Genomic DNA, 13877 nt, shown 5'->3' on the forward strand with positions numbered 1-13877 from the left:
ACTTTCTCGGCAATACACGGGAAGTGATGAAAGGTACAGGCAGGAAGTGATGGAGGGTACAGGCAGGAAGTGATGAAGGGTACAGGCAGGAAGTGATGAAAGGTACAGGCAGGAAGTGATGAAAGGTACAGACAGGAAGTGATGAAAGGTATAGGCAGGAAGTGATAAAGGGAAAAGGCAGGAAGTGATGAAAGTTACAGGCAGGAAGTGATGAAAGGTACAGGCAGGAAGTAATGAAAGGTACAAGCAGGAAGTGATGAAGGGTACAGGCAGGAAGTGATGAAAGGTACAGGCAGGAAGTGATGAAGGGTACAGGCAGGAAGTGATGAAAGGTACAGGCAGGAAGTGATGAAGGGTACAGACAGGAAGTGATGAAAGGTACAGGCAGGAAGTGATGAAAGGTACAGGCAGGAAGTGATGAAGGGTACAGGCAGAAAGTACTAGAAGATACAGACAGGAAGTGATGGAAGGTACAGGCAAGTGTTTCGTCAGATTAGGCGACCCGTCAGAATTTGTAACGGAAGTGACGTTCCGTCGCCGCCTTCTTGCTACACCCCGCACTCGTCCACAGTAAGGGTACAGTGAGAAGGCGGCAAGCGGACATCTTTTTACACCCACGGGAGTTTTGCATTTCACACTTATTTTTAACAATAAACAAACCTTATATAGTAAAATGCAGTATTTAAAAATGTGTCTGACTGTTTAGATGTTGAATTTTAAAAGCAGCGGCAAGCCTGCTGATCTCACAGGTTTGCTAATCTGAGAGAACACCGCTGCTTTTAAAAAAATGGACATCAAAACAGCCTGAGTGATTTCAAAATACTGAATTTCACTCAGCTCAGTGAAACTGTTAAAAATAAGTGTAAAATGCAGGACGCTGGTGGGTGTAACAAGATGTCTGCTTGCCATCTTCTCACTGTATCCTTACTGTGGACGAGTGTGGGGTGCAGCAACATGGCGGCTACAAAACTACACTTCCGTTACAAATTCTGATGGGTCGCCTAATCTGATAAAACACAGGAAGTGATGGAAGGTACAGACAGGAAGTGATGGAAGGTACAGGCAGGAAGTGATGAAAGGTACAGACAGGAAGTGATGGAGGTGTGCATTTGTACATCAATACCCTCAATTATCATCTACCAAATGGATAAGGACCATTGTGGTTTGGTCGGGACAGGAAAAAATTAGGTTGACGTGTTTCGTGGGATTACCACTTCTTCAGGATCTCCTATCTCTCACTTAGACACAAAGGGATCAATGAATTCTGAAAGCAGAATATATACTTAGTTCACAGTGCATTCAATTAGATTTGAATACAAAATAGTAGAACATACATGACATGCATATTAACATTGTGTAATAGCTATCCACAAAGTGGGGAGAGAGGAAGAGGAGAGAGAAAAAGAGGAGGGGGGAGAAGGAAGAAGAGAAAGAAGTAAGGGGGGGGAGGAAAATTAAAGAGAAGGGACAAGGAGGAAGAGAGTGAAGAGGGAAAAAAAGAAGGAAAAAGGAAAATATCATGACTGTACCTTTCCATATAGCGTAAATCTGCACCAGATGTTATCTGCCTATTCAGATAGTATAATATTGCAGTAATATTTACAGAAACATGAACTTTAATGGCATCCCAGTCTTAGGGTTCAATATGGAGTTGGCCCAACCTTTGCAGCTATAACAGCTTCAACTCTTCTGGGAAGGTTGTCCACAAGGTTTAGGAGTGTGCCATTCTTCTAGAAGCGCATTTGTAAGGTCAGGCACTGATGTTAGACAAGAAGGCCTGGCTCGCAGTCTCTGCTCTAACTCACTCCTAAAGGTCAGTCAAGTTCCTCCACCCTAAACTCCCTCATCCATGTCTTTATAGACCTTGCTTTTTGCACTGGTCCAAATCATTTGGTGGAGGGGGGATTATGTTGTGGGGTTGTTTTTTAGGAGTTGGACTTTGCCCCTTAGTTCCAGTGAAGGGAACTCTTAAGGCATCAGCATACCAAATCATTTTGGACAATTGCATGCTCCCAACTTTGTAGGAACAGTTTGGGAATGGCCCCTTCCTGTTCAAACATGACTGCCCACCAGTGTACAAAGCAAGGTCCATAAAGACATGGGCGAGCTTGGGGTGGAGGAGTTTGACTGGCCTGCACAGAGTCCTGACCTCAACCCAATAGAACACCTTTGGGGTGAATAAGAGCGAAGACTGTGAGCCAGGCCTTCTTGTCTACATAAGTGCCTGACCTCACATATGCGCTTCTGGAACAATGGTCAAACATTCCCATAGACACACTCCTAAACCTTGCGGACAGCATTCCCAGAAGAGCTGAAGCTGTTATAGCTGGGTGGGGGCCAACTCAATTTTGAAACCTACGGACTAAGATTGGGATGCCATTAAAGTTCATGTGCGTGTAAAGGCAGGTATACAGGATAGGCTGCGCTGCTTAGTAAGTGAGCGTGATCGTGATAAGTTATTAAGACCATATCAAAAACATCCTAGTGATAAACAACATTAAATATAAAAAGATAGAAATAAAATATACACAAAGCGAATGAATATATGCTGACAAACAATATAGGCTAAAGTCCCAAAAAACTACACGATTCCAGTAGTGGAAATAACCTAGATGGAAAACTCGGAATCAGGGACCAGGTACTGTTAATAAGTCCATACAGTCAGACAACAGTCCTTATTGGAAAAAATATCTTGTTTGATAAAGGAAGAAAAACACCAATCTTCAAACAGAGTGAGGCATGCAGAAAAACTGTCTCCCTGGGGAGCGTGATGATATAGGAAGTTCCTCCACCTCAGACAAAAATGCTCCTTACCGGATCAACAGATCTCCTGTCACAGAGATCGTGTGAGCAGGTGGCTGAGTCCTCCAGCCACTGGGTCTCTGTTGTGAAGTGTCTCACAGGTCCCCGCTCAGGAATTCCACTGGATTGGGGTATTAACGCTCAGATCCCAGAAATTAATATGAAAAGAGATGCTCCATAGCGTGATACAGTTTACATTTATTGTGTAAAAAAAAAATAAGAAGAAATGCACTTACAGTGTGACTGGTTAAAAAACACCTGTAAAAACAGTATAAGCCGGCCGTGTGATTGGTTACAAACCTCCAGCAGCACTGAATGTGCGTTCCGAAAGAATGCTGGATGCAGGACAGGCCAGTATCTCAATTGCATACTGTGCAAACTCTGGCCAGTGATCCATCCTCAAGACCCAGTAACCCAGAGGATTTTTGGTGGGAAAGGTGTCCAAGTCAGATCTTGCCCCTAGGTATTCCTGCACCATGTAAAACAGACGCTGGCGATGGTTGCTGGAACCGATCATACCTTGGGGCTGCGGACTAAAAAATTGTCACAACGCATCGGTCAGACGGCCACCTTCTCCACTGCTCCTTCTTTGACTGACCGAAGCCTCAGCAACACGTTGTCCAGGAACAGGAGTTTGTAACCTCTCAGTCTCTGGGAACGCGTTGCACAGACCTTTCTGCAAGGCCTCTCGAAGATGTTTCATCCTTTGCTCCCTCTGCGACGGCAAGATAAGGTCCGCAACCTTACCCTTGTAACGTGGATCAAGGAGGGTTGCCAGCCAGTATTGATCCCTCTCCTTGATACCACGAATACGAGGATCCTTCCGCAGGCTTTGCAGGATCAGGGAGGCCATGCAGCGTAGGTTTGCTGAGGCATTCGGTCCAGAGTCCTCTGGGTCACTAAGGATGACATGATCTGCAGCCACCTCCTCCCAGCCACGTACAAGTCCATGGGTTTCTTCAGACTGTAAATGATCCCTTGAAGACTGCGGCTAATGCGGAGTGCCAGGCTCCACCACCATGCTGACGCAATCCTCCTCCTCAACCTCTTCCTGTGTGATCGGCGGGCACGTAGGAACACTGTCTGGATAGCCTCTTGCGTAGCCCCTTGAACGCCTACAGAGCACCGCTGGTTCCGAGGACAAAGCACAGGAAGAGGCCATGAAGGAAGAAGAAGAGGAGGGGGTGGAGGAGAGAGGTGTGTCAGAATCACCAGTAGTAGAATTTTGGAGGCGTGGTGGTGGAACAACCTCCAACACTACTGCACCTTGTCCTGCATCCTTCCCAGCTGCCAGCAGAGTCACCCAAAGCGCCGTAAAACCTAGGTAACGTCCCTGTCCATGTCTGCTGGACCATGAGTCAGCGGTAATATGCACCTTACCACTGACTGCCCTGTCCAGTGAAGCCAGGACATTACCTTCCACATGCCGGTAGAGAGCCGGAATCGCCTTCTGTGAGAAAAAGTGGCGTTTGGGAACCTGCCACTGAGGAACCACACATTCCACAAACTCATGGAAGGGGGCAGAGTCTACCAACTGAAAAGGTAGCAGTTGAAGTGCTAGCAATTTTGCCAAGCTAGCATTCAACAGCTGGGCATGTGGATGGCTGGGAGCGAACTTCTTTCTGCGGTGCAGCAGCTGGGACAAAACGCTGGGCATCCTCCTGGAGCATGTACCCAACAATGTGGTCAAACAGTTCGGGGGACTCCTCAGGAGAACATGGTGGGGCTAGGAAAGGAGTGACTGATGCCATTGAGCTGAGGGAAGAGGCTGCGTTGGCAGCTGCTTTGCCAGACAAAGTACCCTGAGCCTGGGTTAGAGAGGATGAGGAGGATGAGCTCGACCAAGTCTTCTGCATGTTGTGGCTCAACGCGGCCAGCTGCCGAAAAAAAGGCCAAGCGTGTCCCACGGCCACGTGCTGATGAGGATGCACCGTGTCCACATCCAGCATTGTTGCTTCTAGACTAGGGATGAGCCGAACACCCCCCGGTTCAGAACCTGCGAACGGACCGAAAATTCGCACGAACGCTAGAACCCCATTAACGTCTATGGGACTCGAACATTTGAAATCAAAAGTGCTCATTTTAAAGGCTAATTTGCATGGTATTGTCCTAAAAAGGGTTTGGGGACCTGGGTCCTGCCCCAGGGGACGTGTATCAATGCAAAAAAAACTTTTTAAAACGGCCGTTTTTTCGGGAGCAGTGATTTTAATGATGCTTAAAGTAAAAAAAAAAAAAAAAGTGAAATATTCCTTTAAATATCGTACCTGGGGTGTGTCTATAGTATGCCTGTAAAGTGGCGCGTGTTTCCCGTGTTTAGAACAGTCCCTGCACAAAATGTCATTTTTAAAGGAAAAAATCTCATTTAAAACTGCTTGCGGGTTTAATGTAATGTCGGGTCCTGGCAATATGGATGAAAATCAGTGAGACAAACGGCATGGGTACCCCCCCCCCCCAGTCCATTACCAGGCCCTTTGGGTCTTGTATGGATAATAAGGGGAACCCCGCACCCAAATTAAAATAAGGAAAGGTGTGGGGCCACCAGGCCCTATATACTCTGAACAGCAGTATACAGGCGGTGCAAACAAGACAGGGACTGTAGGTTTGTTGTTAAGTAGAATCTGTAATTGTGAACGGGTACATTTTTAACGTGTTTAGCTCCAGCCAAAAAATCTTTTTTAAGCTTTTTGGAAAACATAGAGAAGGGTTATCACCCCTGTGACATTTGTTTTGCTGTCTGTCCTCCTCTTCAGAAGATTTCACCTCACTTATTGTCCCAATGACAAATGTTTTTTTGAAAATTTGGGGTTTTTTGTGGAACAAGGATTGGAAAGCATCAGTGGAAAGGAGAAATGTTTTTCCCATATTAACTCTTACAGGAGAGAATTTCCCTTCCTAGGGGTAGATTTCATCTCACTTCCTGTTGTCTCCTTCCGTTTGCAAGTAGGAGTCGTTTGTAAGTTAGATGTTTGAAAGTAGGGGCCTGCCCTATATACCGTATATACTCGAGTATAAGTCGTTCCGAGTATAAGTCGAGGCCCCTAATTTACCACAAAAAACTGGGAAAAGTTTATTGACCCGAGTATAAGTCGAGGGTGAGAAATGGCAGAGGGTCAACAATGCCCATCTGCAGCTACATGCCTCCCTGTGTCCTGTGCAGCCTACCTGTACCCTGTGCATGTGTCCTGTACATGTGTGTGTGTCCTGTACATGTGTGTGTGTCCTGTACATGTGTGTCCTGTACATGTCCTGTGTCCTGTACATGTCCTGTGTGCATGTGTCCTGTGTGCATGTGCAGCCTACCTGTGTCCTGTGTCCCTGTGTGCATGTGTCCTGTGTGCATGTGCAGCCTACCTGTGTCCTGTGCAGCCTCCCTGTGGCGATCTCCATCCTCCCTGTGGCGATCTCCATCTTTAAACGGCGGCCGGCGTGTGATGATAGTGTTCGGCGGCCATTCCACCGTTCAAAAGCCGCGCCTCCTCCTCGTCTGTGATAGGCTGACCGCTGACTGCCTATCACGGACATTCTCTCATTCTCATACCACGGACGAGGATGAGAGAATGTCCGTGATAGGCTGTACACTGACAGCTGTTCAGCCTATCACAGTTGAGCAGGAGGCGCGGCTTTTGAAAGCTGCAATAGCCGGCGAACACTATCATTACACGCCGGCCGCCGTCTGCCTGCATGACACGCTGATCATGCAGACAGACGGCAGGGACTCGAGTATAAGTCGAAGGGACACTTTCAGCCCAAAAAAAAGGGCTGAAAAATTCGACTTATACTCGAGTATATACGGTACTCAGCAGAAATTTGGGCCTTAGGTGTTGTTGTGGCCACAACACTGTAAGCCCTCACAGGGCCCTGCTGTGAAATATTAGATCAAGAATTGTAATTACATGCCCCTGTTGAACAGGGGCAGAAAAATTGGGCCTTTGGTGGTGGTGGTGGTGCTGGTGCCACAACACTGTAAGTCCTCACTCGCTCTTGGTGGGCGCAGAAATGGGCCCTGCTGTGAAATATTAAATCAAGAATTGTAATTACATGCCCCTGTTGAACAAGGGCAGAAAAATTGGGCCTTTGGTGGTGGTGGTGCTGGTGCCACAACACTGTAAGTCCTCACTCGCTCTTGGTGGGCGCAGAAATGGGCCCTGCTGTGAAATATTAGATCAAGAATTGTAATTACATGCCCCTGTTGAACAGGGGCTGAAAAATTAGGCCTTAGGCACTGGTGCTCGTGCCACAACACTGCAACCCCTCACAGACACTCTAGTTGGAACGCAGGAACGAGCCCTGCTGCAAAGTATTGCATCAAAAATTGTAATTACACGCCCCTGTTAAACAAGGGCTGAAAAATTGGGCCTTAGGCACTGGTGCTGGTGCCACAACACTGCAACCCCTCACAGATACTCTAGTTGTAACGCAGAAACGAGCCCTGCTGCAAAGTATTGCATCAAAAATTGTAATTACATGCCCCTGTTAAACAGGGGCTGAAAAATTGGGCCTTAGGCACTGGTGGTGGCGCCCAGAACCAAAAATGTTCTTACAAGCTATCAGCGTGATCATTGAGGAGGAAGAGGATAATTACTCAGGGATAGTCACTCAGCATCAGCATAGGCAGTCTTTGAAGGGATCTGTGATTTCAAAAAAAATTATTCAGTTACATCAGCATCAGGTGCTTGGTACCTGGTGGTGATCCAAGACTGATTCATTTTTATGAAGGTCAGTCGATCGACCGAGTCGGTGGACAGACGCACCCTGTGATCGGTTACAAAGCCTCCAGCAGCACTGAATGTGCGTTCCGAAAGAACGCTGGATGCAGGACAGGCCAGTAGCTCAATTGCATACTGTGCAAGCTCTGGCCAGTGATCCATCCTCAAGACCCAGTAACCCAGAGGATTTTCGGTGGGAAAGGTGTCCAAGTCAGATCTTGCCCCTAGGTATTCCTGCACCATGTAAAACGCTGGCGATGGTTGCTGGGACCGATCATACCTTGGGGCCACGGACCAAAAAATTGTCTGAATGCATCGGTCAGATGGCCACCTTCTCCACCGCTCCTTCTTTGACTGACCGAAGCCTCAGCAACATGTTGTCCAGGAACAGGAGTTTGTAACCTCCCAGTCTCTGGGAACGCATTGCACAGACCTTTCTGCAAGGCCTCCCGAAGATGTTTCATCCTCTGCTCCCTCTGCGATGGCAAGATAAGGTCCGCAACCTTACCCTTGTAACGTGGATCAAGGAGGGTTGCCAGCCAGCATTGGTCCTTCTCCTTGATACCACAAATACGAGGATCCTTATGCAGGCTTTGCAGGATCAGGGAGGCCATGCAGCGTAGGTTTGCTGAAGCATTCGGTCTGGAGTCCTCTGGGTAACTAAGGACGACATGGTCCGCAGCCACCTCCTCCCAGCCACGTACAAGTCCATGTGTTTCTTGGCACTGATCCCTTAAAGACTGCTGCTGATGCTGAGTGCCAGGCTCCACCTCCATACTGACACAATCTTCCTCCTCCTCCTCCTCCTCGTCCTCTTCCTGTGTGATCGGCGGGCACGCAGGAACACTGTCTGGATAAAGGGGGCCTTGAGAGCTAAGGAAGTCCTCCTGTTCCTGCCTCTGTTCTGCCTCAAGTGCCCTGTCCATTATTCCACGCAGCGTGTGCTCCAACAGGTGGACAAGGGGGACACTGCTCACCATCCTCGTGGCCTCCTCAAATGGTGACAGGACAATGTATGCATCCCTGATCATGGCCCACTGGCGTGGGGAAAAAAAACCAAACTCCCCTGACCCTGTCCTGGTGCCATAGTCGCACAGGTACTCATTGATGGCCCTCTGCTGCGTGTGCAGCCACTGCAGCATGGCCACTGTTGAGTTCCACCTGGTGGGCATGTCACAGATTAGGCGGTTCTTGGGCAGGTTAAACTCCTTTTGGAGGTCCGCCAGCCGAGCACTGGCATTATATGACCGGCGGAAATGCACACAGACTTTCCTGGCTTGCCTCAGGACATCCTGTAAGCCCGGGTACCTGCCCAAGAACCGCTGCACCACTAAGTTAAGGACGTGAGCCAAACAGGGCACATGGGTCATTTGTCCCTGTCGGAGGGCAGAGAGGAGGTTGGTGCCATTGTCGCAAACCACCATTCCTGCCTTAAGTTGGCGTGGCGTCAACCACCTCTGAACCTGCCCCTGCACAGCTGACAGAACCTTTGCCCCAGTGTGACTCCTGTCCCCCAAGCACACCAGCTCAAGCACCGCATGGCATCTTTTGGCCTGCGTACTTGCGTAGCCCCTTGAACGGCTACGGAGCACCGCTGGTTCCAAGGACAAAGCACAGGAAGAGGCCATGGAGGAAGAAGAAGAGGAGGGGGTGGAGGAGAGAGGTGTGTCACAATCATTAGCATTTTGGAGGCGTGGTGGCGGAACAACCTCCAACACTACTGCACCTTGTCCTGCATCCTTCCCAGCTGTCAGCAGAGTCACCCAATGCGCCGTGAAACTTAGGTAACGTCCCTGTCCATGGCTGCTGGACCATGAGTCAGCGGTAATATGCACCTTACCGCTGACCGCCCTGTCCAGCGAGGCATGGACATTGCCTTCCACATGCCGGTAGAGAGCCGAAATCGCCTTCCGTGAGAAAAAGTGGCGTTTGGGTACCTGCCACTGAGGAACTGCACATTCCACAAACTCACGGAAGGGGGCAGAGTCTACCAACTGAAAAGGCAGCAGTTGAAGTGCTAGCAATTTTGCCAAGCTAGCATTCAACCGCTGGGCATGTGGATGGCTGGGAGCAAACTTCTTTCGGCGGTGCAGCAGCTGGGGCAGGGAAATTTGCCTGGTACAATCTGACGTCGGTGTACCAAAAGCAGATTGCCCACAAGTACTTGGCTGCGACACACCTAATTCTACACCTTCATTCCTCTCAGTGCAGGTCTCAGAGACGACTGAAGGTATAGTGGGGTTGGAGATCTCAGCTGATGAGGAGCAAGGAGAGGTCCTCTTTGTTCTTTGGTGTGGGTCTTTTAGATACACTTGCTAACGAACTGCATGGCAGGTCAACATATGTCTGGTCAAGCATGTGGTACCCAAGTGGGAGATGTTTTGGCCACGCGAGATATGCTTGAGACATATGTTGCAAATAGCAGTGGTGCGATCTGATGCACTCGTCTCAAAAAAGGCCCACACCAAAGAACTTTTTGAATAACGCGCAGAGGCTGCAGTGCCCTGCACATGTGGAGCTTTGGGGTGTGATGCAGTCAATGTGCTGCCCTTAGGCTGGCCCCTGGAGGGCATGCTGCCTCGTTGGTGATGTGCCACCTCCTCCTGCTTGGCCAATCATCAGCCAGCAATGCACTGCGATGCCGCAGTGAATTATGGGCCGTGACGCGCCACACGAATTTGGCGCGAATGGCCCATATCGTTCACAATTCGGCGAACGGGTGAACAGACGATGTTCGAGTCGAACATGGGTTCGACTCGAACACGAAGCTCATCCCTACTCTAGACACAGAGCCTGCTTCCCCTCTTTTGTTGGCTTGTGACTGTCCGCCTCTCGTTGTCGGCCTTCCAGACATACTAATGACCTGCAGTGAGATGTAGCTGCACAAAACTGGGATGTATATATATACCAATTATACTGCAGCTAGCAGAATCAACTGCCTGCCTGTAGTATTATTAGTATGAGAACACCTGCACTTGTCTTCAGGTAGCTATACTGTAGGTGGAACTGTGCAGGGTACACAGTACACTAACTGGAAATACTTCAAGAGCCTGCCTGTGGTATTAATAGGATCAGAAGAAGCACACAAGCACTTGTCTTCAGGTAGTTATACTGTAGGTGCAACTGTGCAGGGTACACAGTACACTAACTGGAAATACTTCAAGAGCCTGCCTGTGCTATTAATAGGATCAGAAGAAGCACACAAGCACTTGGCTTCAGGTAGCTATACTGTAGGTGCAAGAAGCACACAAGCACTTGGCTTCAGGTAGCTATACTGTAGGTGCAACTGTGTAGGGTTACACAGTACACTAACTGTAAATACTTCAAGAGTCTGCCTGTGCTATTAATAGGATCAGAAGAAGCACACAAGCACTTGGCTTCAGGTAGCTATACTGTAGGTGCAACTGTGCAGGGTTACACAGTACACTAACTGTAAATACTTCAAGAGCCTGCCTGTGCTATTAATAGGATCAGAAGAAGCACACAAGCACTTGTCTTCAGGTAGCTATACTGTAGGTGCAACTGTGCAGGGCACACAGTACACTAACTGTAAATACTTCAAGAGCCTGCCCGTGCTATTAATAGGATTAGAAGAAGAACACAAGCACTTGGCTTCAGGTAGCTATACTGTAGGTGCAACTGTGCAGGGTACACAGTACACTAACTGGAAATACTGTAAAAACACCTGCCTGCCTTTCAGTATATTAGGAAGAGAATAACAGGAACAGATCTAGCTAAACGGAATACAGTGTGTATATATATATATATATATATATATATATATATATATACACAACACCTGGGATGCATATATATACACAATACACTGTAATGCCCCGTACACACGGTCGGATTTTCCGACGGAAAATGTGTGATAGGACCTTGTTGTCGGAAATTCCAACCGTGTGTAGGCTCCATCACACATTTTCCATCGGATTTTCCGACACACAAAGTTTGAGAGCAGGATATCAAATTTTCCGACAACAAAATCTGTTGTCGGAAATTCCAATCGTGTGTACACAAATCCGACGGACAAAGTGCCACGCATGCTCAGAATAAATAAAGAGATGAAAGCTATTGGCCACTGCCCCGTTTATAGTCCCGACGTACGTGTTTTACGTCACCGCGTTTAGAACGATCGGATTTTCCGACAACTTTGTGTGACCGTGTGTATGCAAGACAAGTTTGAGCCAACATCCGTCAGAAAAAATCCTAGGATTTTGTTGTCGGAATGTCCGAACAAAGTCCGACCGTGTGTACGGGGCATTAGTGCAGCTAACTGACTCGACCTGCCTACTCTATCTAACTTAAATCAAATGACACTGTCTCTCTGTCTAATTCTCTCCGCCGCCGCAACACACTACACAAGGCCACCACGCAGGCGGCCTTATATAGTGTGGGGCATGTACTAAACCCCCTGAGCCATAATTGGCCAAAGCCTCCCTGGTTTTGGCCAATTACGGCTCTCTGTAAACACGGCGCTGTGATTGGCCAAGCATGCGGGTCATAGTGCATGCTTGGCCAATCATCAGCCAGCAATGCACTGCGATGCCGCAGTGAATTATGGGCCGTGACGCGCCACTCAAATTTTGTGCGAACGGCCCATATCGTTCGTAATTCGACGAATGGTCGAACACACGATGTTCGAGTCGAACATGGGTTTCGACTCAAACTCGAAGCTCATCCCTAATGACAATGACCCAAAACATACCGCCAAAGACCTTAAGGACTTAGAGAAGATCTGTAAAGAAGACTGGACCAAAATCCCTCTTGAAATGTGTGCAAACCTGGTCACCAACTACAAGAAACGTCTTACCTCTGTGCTTGTCAAAAAGGGGTTCTCCACCAAGTACTAAGTTGTGTTTTCCTTGGGGATCAAATATTTATTTTACTCACTGAACTGCAACTTAATTTATAACATTTGTATCATGTGTTTTTGCTGGGTTGTTGGTTGACATTCTTTCTCGATCATTTAAGATACACTTTGCGGTTTATCTTATCTGTCTAGAACATCAGCTAGCAAGCTGCAGAACATACTGCCTTCAAAGGAAGGGAGGGTGGTTTAGAAGCAGGTGTTTTGGGGACTTTTTGCATGTCAGAAGTCTGCTTTTATCTTTACAAGTGAAATACATATTTGTCAGAACACTGTGCATATGGAGGCTGTGTCTGTAAGGGAATCCAATGTCAGCTATGTGCTGTGTGGGGAGGAGGATATCTGAGTACCCAGGCTGTGTGCAGTGCGGGGATGGAAGGAGGATCTCGGCTGAGTGCTCTGCCAGCAGGGACCCTGTCTTCGTCTCTGCTGGTCATTGTCTTCTGCCCTGCTGACCCCTTTAAATGCTCTACCGACCCCCCCTCCTGTACCCTGCTGAACTCCTGCACACAGTCCTGCTGCTCCCTGTCCCCTGCCTTGATAACCCATTGTACACTGCCCTACAAACTGCTGACCCTATCCTCTGCCCTTGATGACCCCCTCTATACTCAGACATCCCAACCTGCAAAAACTAATTTCAGGGAGGTGGCAAGCTCATTTCAGGGAGGTCACGGTGACAACCCCCCCCCATTCATAATAAAATACTATAATAAAATAATACTTTAAAGATAATTAATAATATAATGCCATAATAAAATAATACTTTAAAAGATAATGTTGTGTCACACTCACCAACAATGTGCCCATCAATGCAGCCTCACGGAGCCATCAATGCAGCCTCACTGTGCCCATCTGCAGCCTTACTGTGCCAATCTGCAGCCTCACTGTGCCAATCTGCAGCCTCACTGTGCCCATCTGCAGCCTCGTCAGTGCCCATCAATGCAGCCTCACTGTGCCCATCAATGCAGCCTCACTGAGCCATCAATGCAGCCTCACTGTGCCCATCTGCAGCCTCATTAGTGTCAACAATGCAGCCTCACTGTGCCAACAATGCAGCCTCACTGTGCCCATCTGTATCCTCATCAGTGTCCATCTGCAGCCTCACTGTGCCTATCTGCAGCCTTACTGTGCCCATCTGTATCCTCATCAATGCCCATCTTCAGACTCACTGTGCCAACAATGCAGTCTCACTGTGCCCATCTGTATCCTCATCAGTGCCTATCTGCAGCCTCACTGTGCCCATCTGCATCATCACTGTGCCCATCTGCAGCCTCACTGTTCCAACAATGCAGCCTCGCTGTGCCCATCTGTATCCTCATCAGTGCCCATCTTCAGCCTCACTGTGCCAACAATGCAGCTTCATCAGTGCCTATCTGCAGCCTCACTGTGCCCATCTGCAGCCTCACTGTGCCAACAATGCAGCCTCACTGTGCCCTTCTGTATCCTCATCAGTGCCCATCTGCAGCCTCGCCAGTACCTTGATTACACACAGCGGG

The sequence above is a fragment of the Aquarana catesbeiana genome, linkage group LG08, assembly GCF_042186555.1.
Source record: "Aquarana catesbeiana isolate 2022-GZ linkage group LG08, ASM4218655v1, whole genome shotgun sequence".
NCBI lineage: Eukaryota > Metazoa > Chordata > Amphibia > Anura > Ranidae > Aquarana > Aquarana catesbeiana.